This window comes from Entelurus aequoreus, linkage group LG08 (genome assembly GCF_033978785.1).
Source record: "Entelurus aequoreus isolate RoL-2023_Sb linkage group LG08, RoL_Eaeq_v1.1, whole genome shotgun sequence".
NCBI lineage: Eukaryota > Metazoa > Chordata > Actinopteri > Syngnathiformes > Syngnathidae > Entelurus > Entelurus aequoreus.
Genome location: NC_084738.1, coordinates 81174047 through 81187079, shown reverse-complemented (window position 1 = coordinate 81187079; position 13033 = coordinate 81174047). Strand labels below are relative to the sequence as shown.

The 13033-nt window shown below is 32.9% G+C and overlaps 1 protein-coding gene across 5 annotated transcripts in view; it reads left to right on the top strand.

The window, feature by feature from the left end:
* LOC133656345 (tenascin-like) overlaps window positions 1-13033 on the top strand; it is a 140279-nt gene that overhangs the window by 35654 nt on the left and 91592 nt on the right. For all 5 annotated transcript variants that reach the window (XM_062057394.1, XM_062057395.1, XM_062057396.1 and 2 more), the window contains exon 4: window positions 12134-12286. The gene's annotated coding sequence lies outside the window, so the exon portion shown is untranslated. The remainder of the gene's footprint in view (window positions 1-12133; window positions 12287-13033) is intronic.

The following is a 13033-nucleotide window of genomic DNA, read 5'->3' as shown; positions in this document are numbered from 1 at the left end:
ATATTGAAAAATGTGCAGATACTTCAACTTGCTGTTGCCATGATCTATCATACTGTATTGTCTGCAAAATTCAATAAAAATATTTGGATAAAATAAAATAAAAAATGTTATATTGACAGATAGACCTAATGTTGATCTAGAGCAGGGGTCACCAACGCGGTGCCCACGGGCACCAGGTAGCCCGTAAGGACCAGATGAGTAGCCCACTGGCCTATTCTAAAAATTGCTCAAATAGCAGCACTTACCAGTGAGCTGCCTCTATTTTTTAAATTGTATTTATTTACTAGCAAGCTGGTCTCGCTTTGCCCGACATTTTTAATTCTAAGAGAGACAAAACTCAAATAGAATTTGAAAATCCAAGAAAATATTTTAAAGACTTGGTCTTCACTTGTTTAAATAAATGCATTATTTTTTTTTACTTTGCTTCTTATAACTTTCAGAAAGACAATTTTAGAGAAAAAATACAACCTTAAAAAGGATTTTAGGATTTTTAAACACATATACCTTTTTACCTTTTAAATTCCTTCCTCTTCTTTACTGACAATTTAAATCAATGTTCAAGTAAATTCATTTTTTTTATTGTAAAGAATAATAAATACATTTTAGTTTAATTCTTCATTTTAGCTTCTGTTTTTTCGACGAAGAATATTTGTGAAATATTTCTTCAAACTTATTATGATTAAAATTCAAAAAAATTATTCTGGCAAATCTAGAAAATCTGTAGAATCAAATTTAAATCTTATTTCAAAGTCTTTTGATTTTCTTTTAAAAATGTTGTTCTGGAAAATCTAGAAGAAATAATGATTTGTCTTTGTTAGAAATATAGCTTGGTCCAATTTGTTATATATTCTAACAAAGTGCAAATTGTATTTTAACCTATTTAAAACATGTCATCAAAATTCTAAAATTAATCTTAGTCAGGAAAAATTACTAATGATGTTCCATAAATTATTTTTTTTATTTTTTCAAAAATATTCGAATTAGCTAGTTTTTCTCTTCTTTTTTTCGGTTGAATTTTTACTTTTAAAGAGTCGAAATAGAAGATAAACTATGTTTCAAAATTTTATTGTCATTTTTTTCGTGTTTTCTCCTCTTTTAAACCGTTCAATTAAGTGTAAATATCATTAATTATTAATAATAACATAGAGTTAAAGGTAAATTGAGCAAATTGGCTATTTTCAGCAATTTATTTAAGTGTGTATCAAACTGGTAGCCCTTCGCATTAATCAGTACCCAAGAAGTAGCTCTTGGTTTCAAAAAGGTTGGTGACCCCTGATCTAGAGATTTAAAAACTTGAATAACAACACAAATAATAATACTGAATAATGACACATTTTTTATATTTTTTGGACCAAAACCCTTTGGGGTCCCCGGGATCAAGCCTGAGCGGAAGCCTAAATGTATATTTTTTATACATATATTGTATTGGTTTTTAAAATAAAAAATATCAAAATGGCCCCTGCTAGCTTTGATTTTTCAATGTGCGGCCCTCAGTGGAAAAAGTTTGGACACCCCTGGTCTAACGTCTACTCAAAAGCCTCCTGCCCCTTGGTTACGGCTTCATAATTAAACAGTGTGAGTAAATATTTCAGCAAAGTCCAGATGGAAAACTGAACGACTGCAAGGACAACAGAGTGGTCTTTGGCGGCGTAACAAAAGGAAATAGTTTTGATAGATAGTGGTGCTCCACCACGGCAGCTTTGTTTATTGAACTGTGGCTTTTCATCACCGATGTGACACCGGATATTTATGCCAGATCCAGTCTCTTTAAGAGCCCAGTTTGATTCCGCAGAAGCGTCCTGCAAAGACATGACCTCATCGCTCGTGTATCCGTCTCGTGTGGGTTTTCACCGCCTTGCTTCAGAGAGTGCTACGGGGTTAGGGATTTTTGACCCCCGACGGTTGTGAAGTGACCTGACGCCTCCTGCGTTGCAATGTTACTCTGCGGCATCTGCTCAGTGCCCCTTTGGACTGATGTCATGGTCCAAAGAGAGCAAAGTCCAAAAGGTCATCCCTGTCGTTATTTGCTAGTTTTATACAAAACCCAAAAGCAGTGAAGTTGGCACGTTGCGTAAATGGTAAATAAAAACAGAATACAATGATTTACAAATCCTCTTCGACTTATATTCATTGAGTAGACTGCAAAGACAAGATACAAACCCCGTTTCCATATGAGTTGGGAAATTGTGTTACATGTAAATATAAACGGAATACAATGATTTGCAAATCCTTTTCAAGCCATATTCAGTTGAATGCACAACAAAGACAACATATTTGATGTTCAAACTCATAAACTTTTTTTTTTTTTGCAAATAATAATTAACTTAGAATTTCATGGCTGCAACACGTGCCGAAGTAGTTGGGAAAGGGCATGTTCACCACTGTGTTACATGGCCTTTCCTTTTAACAACACTCAGTAAACATTTGGGAACTGAGGAGACACATTTTTGACGCTTCTCAGGTGGAATTCTTTCCCATTCTTGCTTGATGTACAGCTTAAGTTGTTCAACAGTCCGGGGGTCTCCGTTGTGCTATTTTAGGCTTCATAATGCGCCACACATTTTCAATGGGAGACAGGTCTGGACTACAGCCAGGCCAGTCTAGTACCCGCACTCTTTTACTATGAAGCCACGCTGTTGTAACACGTGGCTTGGCATTGTCTTGCTGAAATAAGCAGGGGCGTCCATGATAACGTCGCTTGGATGGCAACATACGTTGCTCCAAAACCTGTATGTACCTTTCAGCATTGATGGCGCCTTCACAGATGTGTAAGTTACCCATGTCTTGGGCACTAATACACCTCCATACCATCACAGATGCTGGCTTTTCCACTTTGCGCCTAGAACAATCCGGATGGTTCTTTTCCTCTTTGGTCCGGAGGACACGACGTCCACAGTTTCCAAAAACAATTTGAAATGTGGACTCGTCAGACCCCAGAACACTTTCCCACTTTGCATCAGTCCATCTTAGATGAGCTCAGGCCCAGCGAAGCCGACGGCGTTTCTGGGTGTTGTTGATAAACGGTTTTTGCCTTGCATAATAGAGTTTTAACTTGCACTTACAGATGTAGCGACCAACTGTAGTTACTGACAGTGTTTTTCTGAAGTGTTCCTGAGCCCATGTGGTGATATCCTTTACACACGGATGTCGCTTTTTGATGCAGTACCGCCTGAGGGATCCAAGGTCACGAGCATTGCCGCGTACGTGAAGTGATTTCTCCAGATTCTCTGAACCTTTTGGTGATATTACAGAGCGTAGATTGTGAAATCCCTAAATTCCTTGCAATAGCTGGTTGAGAAAATGTTGTTCTTAAACAATTTGCTCAGGCATTTGTTGACAAAGTGGTGACCCTCGCCCCGTCCTTGTTTGTGAATGACTGAGCATTTCATGGAAGCTGCTTTTATACCCAATCATGGCACCCACCTGTTCCCAATTAGCCTGTTCACCTGTGGGATGTTCCAAATAAGTCTTTGATGAGCATTCCTCAGCTTCCTCAGTGTTTTTTGCCACTTGTGCCAGCTTTTTTGAAACATGTTGCAGGCATTAAATTCCAAATGAGCTAATATTTGCAAAAAATAACAAAGTTTACCTGTTGGAACGTTAAATATCTTGTCTTTGCAGTCTATTCAATTGAATATAAGTTGAAAAGGATTTGCAAATCATTGTATTCTCTTTTTATTTACCATTTACTTCACTGGTTTTGGGTTTTGTACGTTTTGCACTTGACTTCTCTCGGTGTTTAGTTTGCAACCGTACTGTCAATGATCAAAATGTAAGACCAGTATTTGCTTTATAAAGACAACAATTGCGGCTGATTTTAGGGGAGCACTTAGGGGTCTGACTTTGAACATGAGACTTGCTGCTTCTGTCGACTGGAATTCCAAGCAATTCATGTTTGTTTGGTAATGCAAAAACCGAGTAGTCTTAAATCCGCACTTTGTTGTGCATCTCCTAGACCTCAGTTCTGTGCTCATACGCGGTTAAGACCAAGGACCTACTTTCCAAAAGTGGCAATAGAAAGCTAAGAATGAAGGTGGTCAAATGGGGATCAATAAACCCTGGCACAGTGGTACCTGGGGACTCAGGTTTAATTTGTTCCTTGGTGCAGCTAGTATCTCGAAAAACAGCATCGCCCATTAAATTGAATTCAAATCAATTTAATCGATGCTTGCCCCCCTCCTGGCCCCTAAAAACACAATTTTAACATGTAACACGCCTTTTAAAAAAGAAAAAACTGTTGGATAGGAAATATTCTATTAAAATTGCTGGTTTTACGAGCAGAGGAGCATGTTGGGCAGCGCACACACACAGAGTACTTACGGGCAGACACGGTGTGTGGACAGAAAAGGGAGAACGGACGCATTTTGGCTTCAAAAGTAAAGATAAAGGTTAAGTTGTAACACTGAAACACCCTCAGGTACCGGTACCAAAATAATACAACAATAAAAGACAATAACACAATAAAAGACACAGAGGACCACAAGACTCATGCCGATTTAGAAGCCGGAGAATAAAAGTGGGTTTTAAGACGAGACTTGAAGGGGCAGAACATACTTATATATACATACATATATACATATAGTCAAGGTTTCTGTGGTTTACCCGTTATACTGTGCTCGATACAGGGGTAGAGCGGTATATACGTTAGGTCAGGGAAAAAAACACAGAGGCTATTTCATCCCTACAAGCCTGTTTCGCAGGTTTCCCTGCTCTTCAGGGGATTTCAGGGGTATCCCCTGAAGAGCACGGAAACCTGGCCTGGGATTTTTCCTGACCTAACGTATACATATATACATACATATACACGCATACATATATACATACATACATATCTATATACATATATAATCCAATCCCAATCCCCTTTATTTATATTGCACTATTAACAACAAAACTGTCTCCAGAGTGCTGCACATAAACAGGAAACAAAACAAGTAATCAAATTACAAGTATTTAAAATGAAACGAGTAAACTATAAACAAACTAATAATAATAATAGACTACAATAGACATCAATAAAATAGAATAAAACAATAAAAACAAATCAGCATAACAGAATAAAACAATCAAAGACATCATAAAAATAGAATAAAACAATAAAAACAAATCAATATAAGAATAAAACAATCAAAGACATCAATAAAATAGAATAAAACAATAAAAACAAATCAATATAAGAATAAAACAATCAAAGACATCAATAAAATATCATTCAATCAATCAATCAATGTTTATTTATATAGCCCTAAATCACAAGTGTCTCAAAGGGCTGCACAAGCCACAACGACATCCTCGGTACAGAGCCCACATACGGGCAAGGAAAAACTCACCCCAGTGGGACATCAATGTGAATGACTATGAGAAACCTTGGAGAGGACCGCATATGTGGGTAACCCCCACCCCCTCTAGGGGAGACCGAAAGCAATGGATGTCGAGTGGGTCTAACATAAAATAGAATAAAACAATAAAAACAAATCAATATAATTGAATAAAACAATCAAAGACATCAATAAAATAGAATAAAACAATAAAAACAAATCAATATAAGAATAAAACAATCAAAGACATCAATAAAATAGAATAAAACAATAAAAACAAACCAATATAATCAAATAAAACAGTCAAGGACATCAATAAAATAGAATAAAACAATAAAAACAAATCAATGTAATAGAATAAAACAATCAAAGACATTAATAAAATAGAATAAAACAATAAAAACAAATCAATATAATAGAATAAAACAATAAAAGACATCAATAAGATAGAATAAAACAATAAAAACAAATCAATATAATAGAATAAAACAATCAAAGACATCAATAAAATAGAATAAAACAAAAACAAATCAATGTAATAGAATAAAACAATAAAAGAATTCAATAAAATAGAATAAAACAATAAAAACAAATCAATGTAATAGAATAAAACAAAAGACATAAATAAAATAGAAAACAACAATAAAAACAAATCAATATGATAGAATAAACAATAAAATACATCAATAAAATAGAATAAAACAATAAAAACAAATCAATGTAAAAGAATAAAACAATAAAAGACATCAATAAAATAGAATAAAGCAATAATAAAATCAATGTATAAGAATAAAACAATAAAAACATCAATAAAATAGAATAAAACAATAAAAACAAATCAATATTATAGAATAGAACAATCAAAAGACATCAATAAAATAGAATAAAACAATAAAACAAATCAATGTAATAGAATAAACTAATCAAAGACATCAGTAAAATAAAATAAAACAAAAACAAATCAATGTAATAGAATAAAACAATAAAATACATCAATAAAATAGAATAAAACAATAATAAAATCAATGTAGTAGAATAAAACAATAAAATACATCAATAAAATAGAATAAAACAATAAAAACAAATCAATATAATAGAATAAAACAATCAAAGCCATCAATAAAATAGAATAAAACAATAAAAACAAATCAATATAATAGAATAAAACAATCAAAGCCATCAATAAAATAGAATAAAACAATAAAAACAAATCAATATAATAGAATAAAACAAACAAAGCCATCAATAAAATAGAATAAAACAATAAAAACACATCAATATAATAGAATAAAACAATAAAAGACATCAATAAAATAGAATAAAACAATAAAAACAAATCAATATAATAGAATAAAAGACACAGAGGACCACAAGACTCACGCCGATTTAAAAGCCAGAGAATAAAAGTGGGTTTTAAGACGAGACTTAAAACATCATTCTGACATGAGGGGGCAGAACATTCCAAAGTTTAGGGCCAACAACAGAGTTGTCTCCCCTAGTCTCGTTCTAGGCCCCACATGTTGGAACTGGCCCTCGGACCTCAACGCGCGAGCCGGAGCATACATTTGGATGAGGTCCGTGATGTGCTTTGGAGGCCAGTCCATTCAAAGCTTTAGAAACAAACAATTTAAAATCAATTCTAAAACGAACAGGAGGCCAATGCAGAGAAGCGAGAACCGGAGGTGAGGCGCTCCCTTTTTATGGTTCCCGTTCTGGACTGACTGCAAGTGTGCCAGGGCATTTGGACTTATTCCAGCGTAAAGTGCATTACAGTCGTCCAGACCTGATGAGATAAAAGCTTTTATTAGCTTAGCTCTTCACAGGTCTCACCAAAGCGCTAGCTAGCTAACTAGCTGTGTGGGTGGTGGCCTTTTTTTTTTTTTTTAAATTATCGCGACCCATTTGTTCCGCTCCCATCTCCTTCTCCCTCGGGGGCTTCGTATCAGACCCTGCAGAGGAAGATTTGACATGATTAATGGTGACAGACTGAACGTGTTTATATATTGCCTCAGCATGAAGTTGAACTCCAAACATTTGCACCATTTTCCCAGTAAAAGACAATGACTTTTTTCTTTCTTTTGTGTTTGACAAATCTGACTAATCTGCTTTTGTGAGCAATTCGGGCAACTGTTCACGTCTGATGATTAAACAATGATTTACTAAGGGAATACCAAGCGGCCATTTGAAAGATTTCAGCTAATTCTTTCCTCGTCTCAGCCTAATCACATTAAGACGGGACAGTTGGGCGTTGAGTGGTCTTGGGAGTTGTGACTGCGTTGACGTCCCATGTTCCCCTGCAGCTCGCTTTCATCCGTGTCCAACATGGCTCAAGACACTTTCTGCTCCTTCCATCTGTTCTTTTCCGGAAAAATGCAGCGAGCCAATAGCTACGTTTTGTTTGTTTTGATAGTTAGCAGAATTGGGGTGGAAAATGACAATACATATTCTAATGTGACATTGGTACTTATGACTGATTGAGATGTGTAGAAACGCAGTCGTCTTCACTGTTTGCAAATGCAAAATTGCTAATGCACAAGCATTGAGTGTCACAAAAATGGGACAAAATAAAATAAATACATCTATATATACATATATATATATATATATATATATATATATATATATATATATATATATATATATATATATATATATATATATATATATATATATATATATATATATATAATATTGGGATTAAATACATAAATGCATTAAATACATTTGTTATAAAATGTGTAATTTATTTAATCTAAAATTGATTAATAATTTAATTGATACAATAACTTAATTCATTATTTAATTAATTATTTTTTAAGATTCATTATTTAAAGTTTTTTTTATCAGTCAAAGTCGGCCATCAAATATCAGCAGGCGGGGCTAACCCAAATATATATATATATATATATTAGGGCTGCAACTAACGATTAATTTGATAATCGATTAATCTGTCTATTATTACTTCGATTAATAATCGGATAAAAGAGACAAAGTACATTTCTATCCTTTCCAGTATTTTATTGAAAAAAAACAGCATACTGGCACCATACTTATTTTGATTATTGTTTCTCAGCTGTTTGTAAATGTTGCAGTCTATAAATAAAGATTTATTAAAAAAAAATAAAAAATAATGTTTTTGTTTTTGTTTTTGTTTTTTAAAAGCCTCCGCGCATGCGCATAGCATAGATCCAACGAATCGATGACTAAATTAATCGGCAACTATTTGTATAATCGATTTTAATCGATTGGTTGTTGCAGCCCTAATATATATATATATATATATATATATATATATATATATATATATATATATATATATATATATATATATATATATATATATATATATACACATATATACATATATATATATATATATACATATATATATATATATATATATATATATATATATATAATTGGGATTAAATACATAAATGCATTAAATACATTTGTTATAAAATGTGTAATTTATTTAATCTAAAATTGATTAATAATTTAATTGATACAATAACTTAATTAATTATTTAATTAATTATTTTTTAAGATTCATTATTTAAAGTTTTTTTTATCAGTCAAAGTCGGCCATCAAATGTCAGCAGGCGGGGCTAACCCAAATATATATATATATATATTAGGGCTGCAACTAACGATTAATTTGATAATCGATTAATCTGTCTATTATTACTTCGATTAATAATCGGATAAAAGAGACAAACTACATTTCTATCCTTTCCAGTATTTTATTGAAAAAAAACAGCATACTGGCACCATACTTATTTTGATTATTGTTTCTCAGCTGTTTGTAAATGTTGCAGTCTATAAATAAAGATTTATTTAAAAAAAAAAAAAAAAAGTTTTTTTTTTTTTTTTTTTTTTTTTAAAAGCCTCTGCGCATGCGCATAGCATAGATCCAACGAATCGATGACTAAATTAATCGGCAACTATTTGTATAATCGATTTTAATCGATTTAATCGATTGGTTGTTGCAGCCCTAATATATATATATATATATATATATATATATATATATATATATATATATATATATATATATATATATATATATATATATATATATATATATATATATATATATATATATATATATATATATATACATACATACATACATATATATATATATATATATATATATATATATATATATATATATATATATATATATATATATATATATATATATATATATATATATGTATATGTATGTATATGTATGTATGTATATATATGGTTCGGTTCATTTTCGGTACAGTAAGAAAACAACAAAATATAAATTTTTTGGTTATTTATTTACCAAATTTGTAAACAATGACTTTATACTTTTAACATTGGGAACACTATAATAATTCTGCCCACGTTAATCAACATTAAACTGCCTCAAGTTGTTGCTCAGATTAAATAAAATGACAAAACTTTTCATCCACATATAAGAAGTGCAACATTAAACAGTTTCAAGTCAACTCATCATGCTTAATTTATTACGGCATTTGGGAAGCCTGTAGTTGATTTTTATCATGTAAATGTTATATTTTTATCAACATGTGATAGCAGGGACCCTGCCATTCAAAACTAGGCTGCTACATTACTAATGATTCATGTAACTATAGCTGAAAAAATAGTACAATAGCAATAGGAGAGACTATTCATCCCTGAACACCATGGAGTTCATGTAGGCTTTATGATACACTTACATTAACTATCAGAGACAGAAACTCTTCATTTAACATAATGTCCTTTTTTGCTGCTTCAACACAGCTCAATCGACACAGAAAAAGGTAAAGTGAAATTACAGACCGACAGGGCTTTGCTGTCCATAACACACACGAACACACGCAAACACACACACACCGCAAAATGAGCTAACGTTACGCTAAAAGCTAATTAGCCTTCACCTCAAGCGAGCGAGCTGAAGCTGCCTTTTATGTTTCTAGAAGGTCAACGGGCTCATAGTGATGTTACTAGTAGTTGACTGGGAGGTGTTTATTATCATTTGGGGAGATTCCGCAGCCTGATGATTACCTGCTAAACACTAAGCACTGACTACATGCGCTCTGAATACGCATTGCTGATTGGCTGTTACCGCTCTGTTTGTAACCAATCAGATGGTTGTGTGGGTGGGACAATGCTGGGTGCCGTGTAAAGTACTGACAGAGACAGGCAGAAGGAAGCGGAGCAACTTGTTAAGACTTTAGCTTAGGCGGCTACTTTATATGTTCGTGTGGAAACTCGTTCGGTACACCTCCGAACCGAACCGAACCCCCCGTACCGAAGCGGTTCAATACAAATACACGTACCGTTACACCCCTAATATATATATGTATATATACATATATATATATATATATACATATATATATATATATATATATATATATATATATATATATATATATATATATATATATATATATATATATATATATATATATATATATATATATATATATATATATGTATGTATGTATGTATGTACATGTGTATATATATGTATATATGTATATATATATATATATGAAGACTGCAACAACTAATCGATTAAATTTATTAAAATCGATTATAAAAATAGTTTTCGTTGGATCTATGCTATGCGCATGCGCAGAGGCTTATTTTATTTATTAATTTTTTTGTTTTTATTATTATTATTATTATTTTTTAAATTAACCTATATTTATAAACTGCAACATTTACAAACAGCTGAGAAACAATAATCAAAATGAGTATGGTGACAGTATGCTGTTTTTTTCCCAATAAAATACTGGATAGGATAGAAATGTAGTTTGTCTCTTTTATCCGATTATTAATCGATTAATCGAAGATTCATCTTTTATCAAATTAATCGTTAGTTGCAGCCCTAATATATGTATATATATATATGTATATATATATATATATATATATATATATATATATATATATATATATATATATATATATATATATATATATATATATATATATATTTGGGTTAGCCCCGCCCTCTGACATTTGATGGGCGACTTTGACTGATAAAAAAAAACCTGTTAAATATTAAATCGTACAATAATTAATTAGATAACAAATGTTGTTCTTAAACTGTTGGACAATTTGCTCACGCATTTGTTGACAAAGTGGTGACCCTCGCCCCGTCCTTGTTTGTGAATGACTGAGCATTTCATGGAAGCTGCTTTTATACCCAATCATGGCACCCACCTGTTCCCAATCAGCCTGTTCACCTGTGGGATGTTCCAAAATAAGTGTTTGATGAGCATTCCTCAACTTTATCAGTCTTTTTTTGCCACTTTTTTGAAACATGTTGCAGGCATCAGATTCCAAATGAGCTAATATTTGCAAAAAATAATGTTTTCCACTTCGAACGTTAAATATCTTGTCTTTGCAGTCTATTCAGTTGAATACAAGTTGAAAAGGATTAGCAAATCATTGTATTCTGTTATTATTTACCATTTACACAACGTGACAACTTCACTGCTTTTGGGGTTTGTACAAAAAAGTGCAGTTCCTCTTTAGAGCGGTGATGCAGTGAAGTGAAACAAGCGACTTTCCTCTCAATTCTCGTCCTTCGCTTCTAATTTTCCTGCTGGGCGACCGCCAGCGTCACTGGCCGCATGACTCCCAGGGACGCCTATTAGCCACCGAGGAGGGAGGGAGGGCAGTAGGGAGGGAGGGAGGGAGGCAAGACCGACAGCGGTTAAGTGTTGGAGTGGAGGCGGCTCTGACCTCATCACACTTTAAAAAGGCATGGGCTCCCACACTCTCTCTCTCTCTCTCTCTCTTCCCCTCCTCGCCGCCCTCAGTGCACGAGCTGTGCGGGAAGAGCGAGAAGCTGACACCTTGCCGGAGAGGAGAGGCCGCGGAGCATCATGTTCTTGGCTTGCCAGCGCGTGTGAAAAGCGAGACGACGGGGAGGAGCTTAACACTTCACTTCTCCGGTGGCGAGAAGCCTGCAGGTAGGAAACCACGCGTGCAAAATGCACCTTTTTTTCAACTTTATTACAAACAAAAAGCCCATTCTTAGTGTAGTGCTTCACATAGCTGCATGAAGTCCACCTTTCCCCCGTAAGTCAGCAGGTATGGATGCTTATCTTGTTCCATAGCGGGGGTTCTTTCAGGGGATGATGCGGATAGTACAGGGATGAAGGACCTTGATCCATTTAGTTAATCAGTGCTGCTTAACTGGAACCTACTCTATAGTCAATCTGGCTTTTTAGAATCCTTTTGTTGTACATTCAGCACAAATCTGCAATTGAAGTTGCTTTTTTTATTTGCCATGGTCTGTAGGGAAAAGTACGGAGCCCTTAAAGGGACATGGGGGAATTTTTTTTTTTAATAATATTTTTTAATTTTTTATATTTTTTTTAGACATGTATCTTGTGCGCACGAGAAACTATCTCGTGCGCACGAGAAACTTTTTATTAAATTTTTTTTTTAAAATTTGAAAATTTATATATATATATATATATATATATATATATATATATATATATATATATATATATATATATATATATATATATATATATATATATATTTTTTTTTTTTTAGACATGCATCTCTGGACAAAAAAAAAAAAAAGACATGTATCTCGTGCGTACGAGATAGTTTGTTTTTATAAATTTATTTTTAAAAAATGTAAAAAAATTATACATTTATAAAAAAAAATTTTTTTTTTTTTTTTAGACATGTATCTCGTGCGC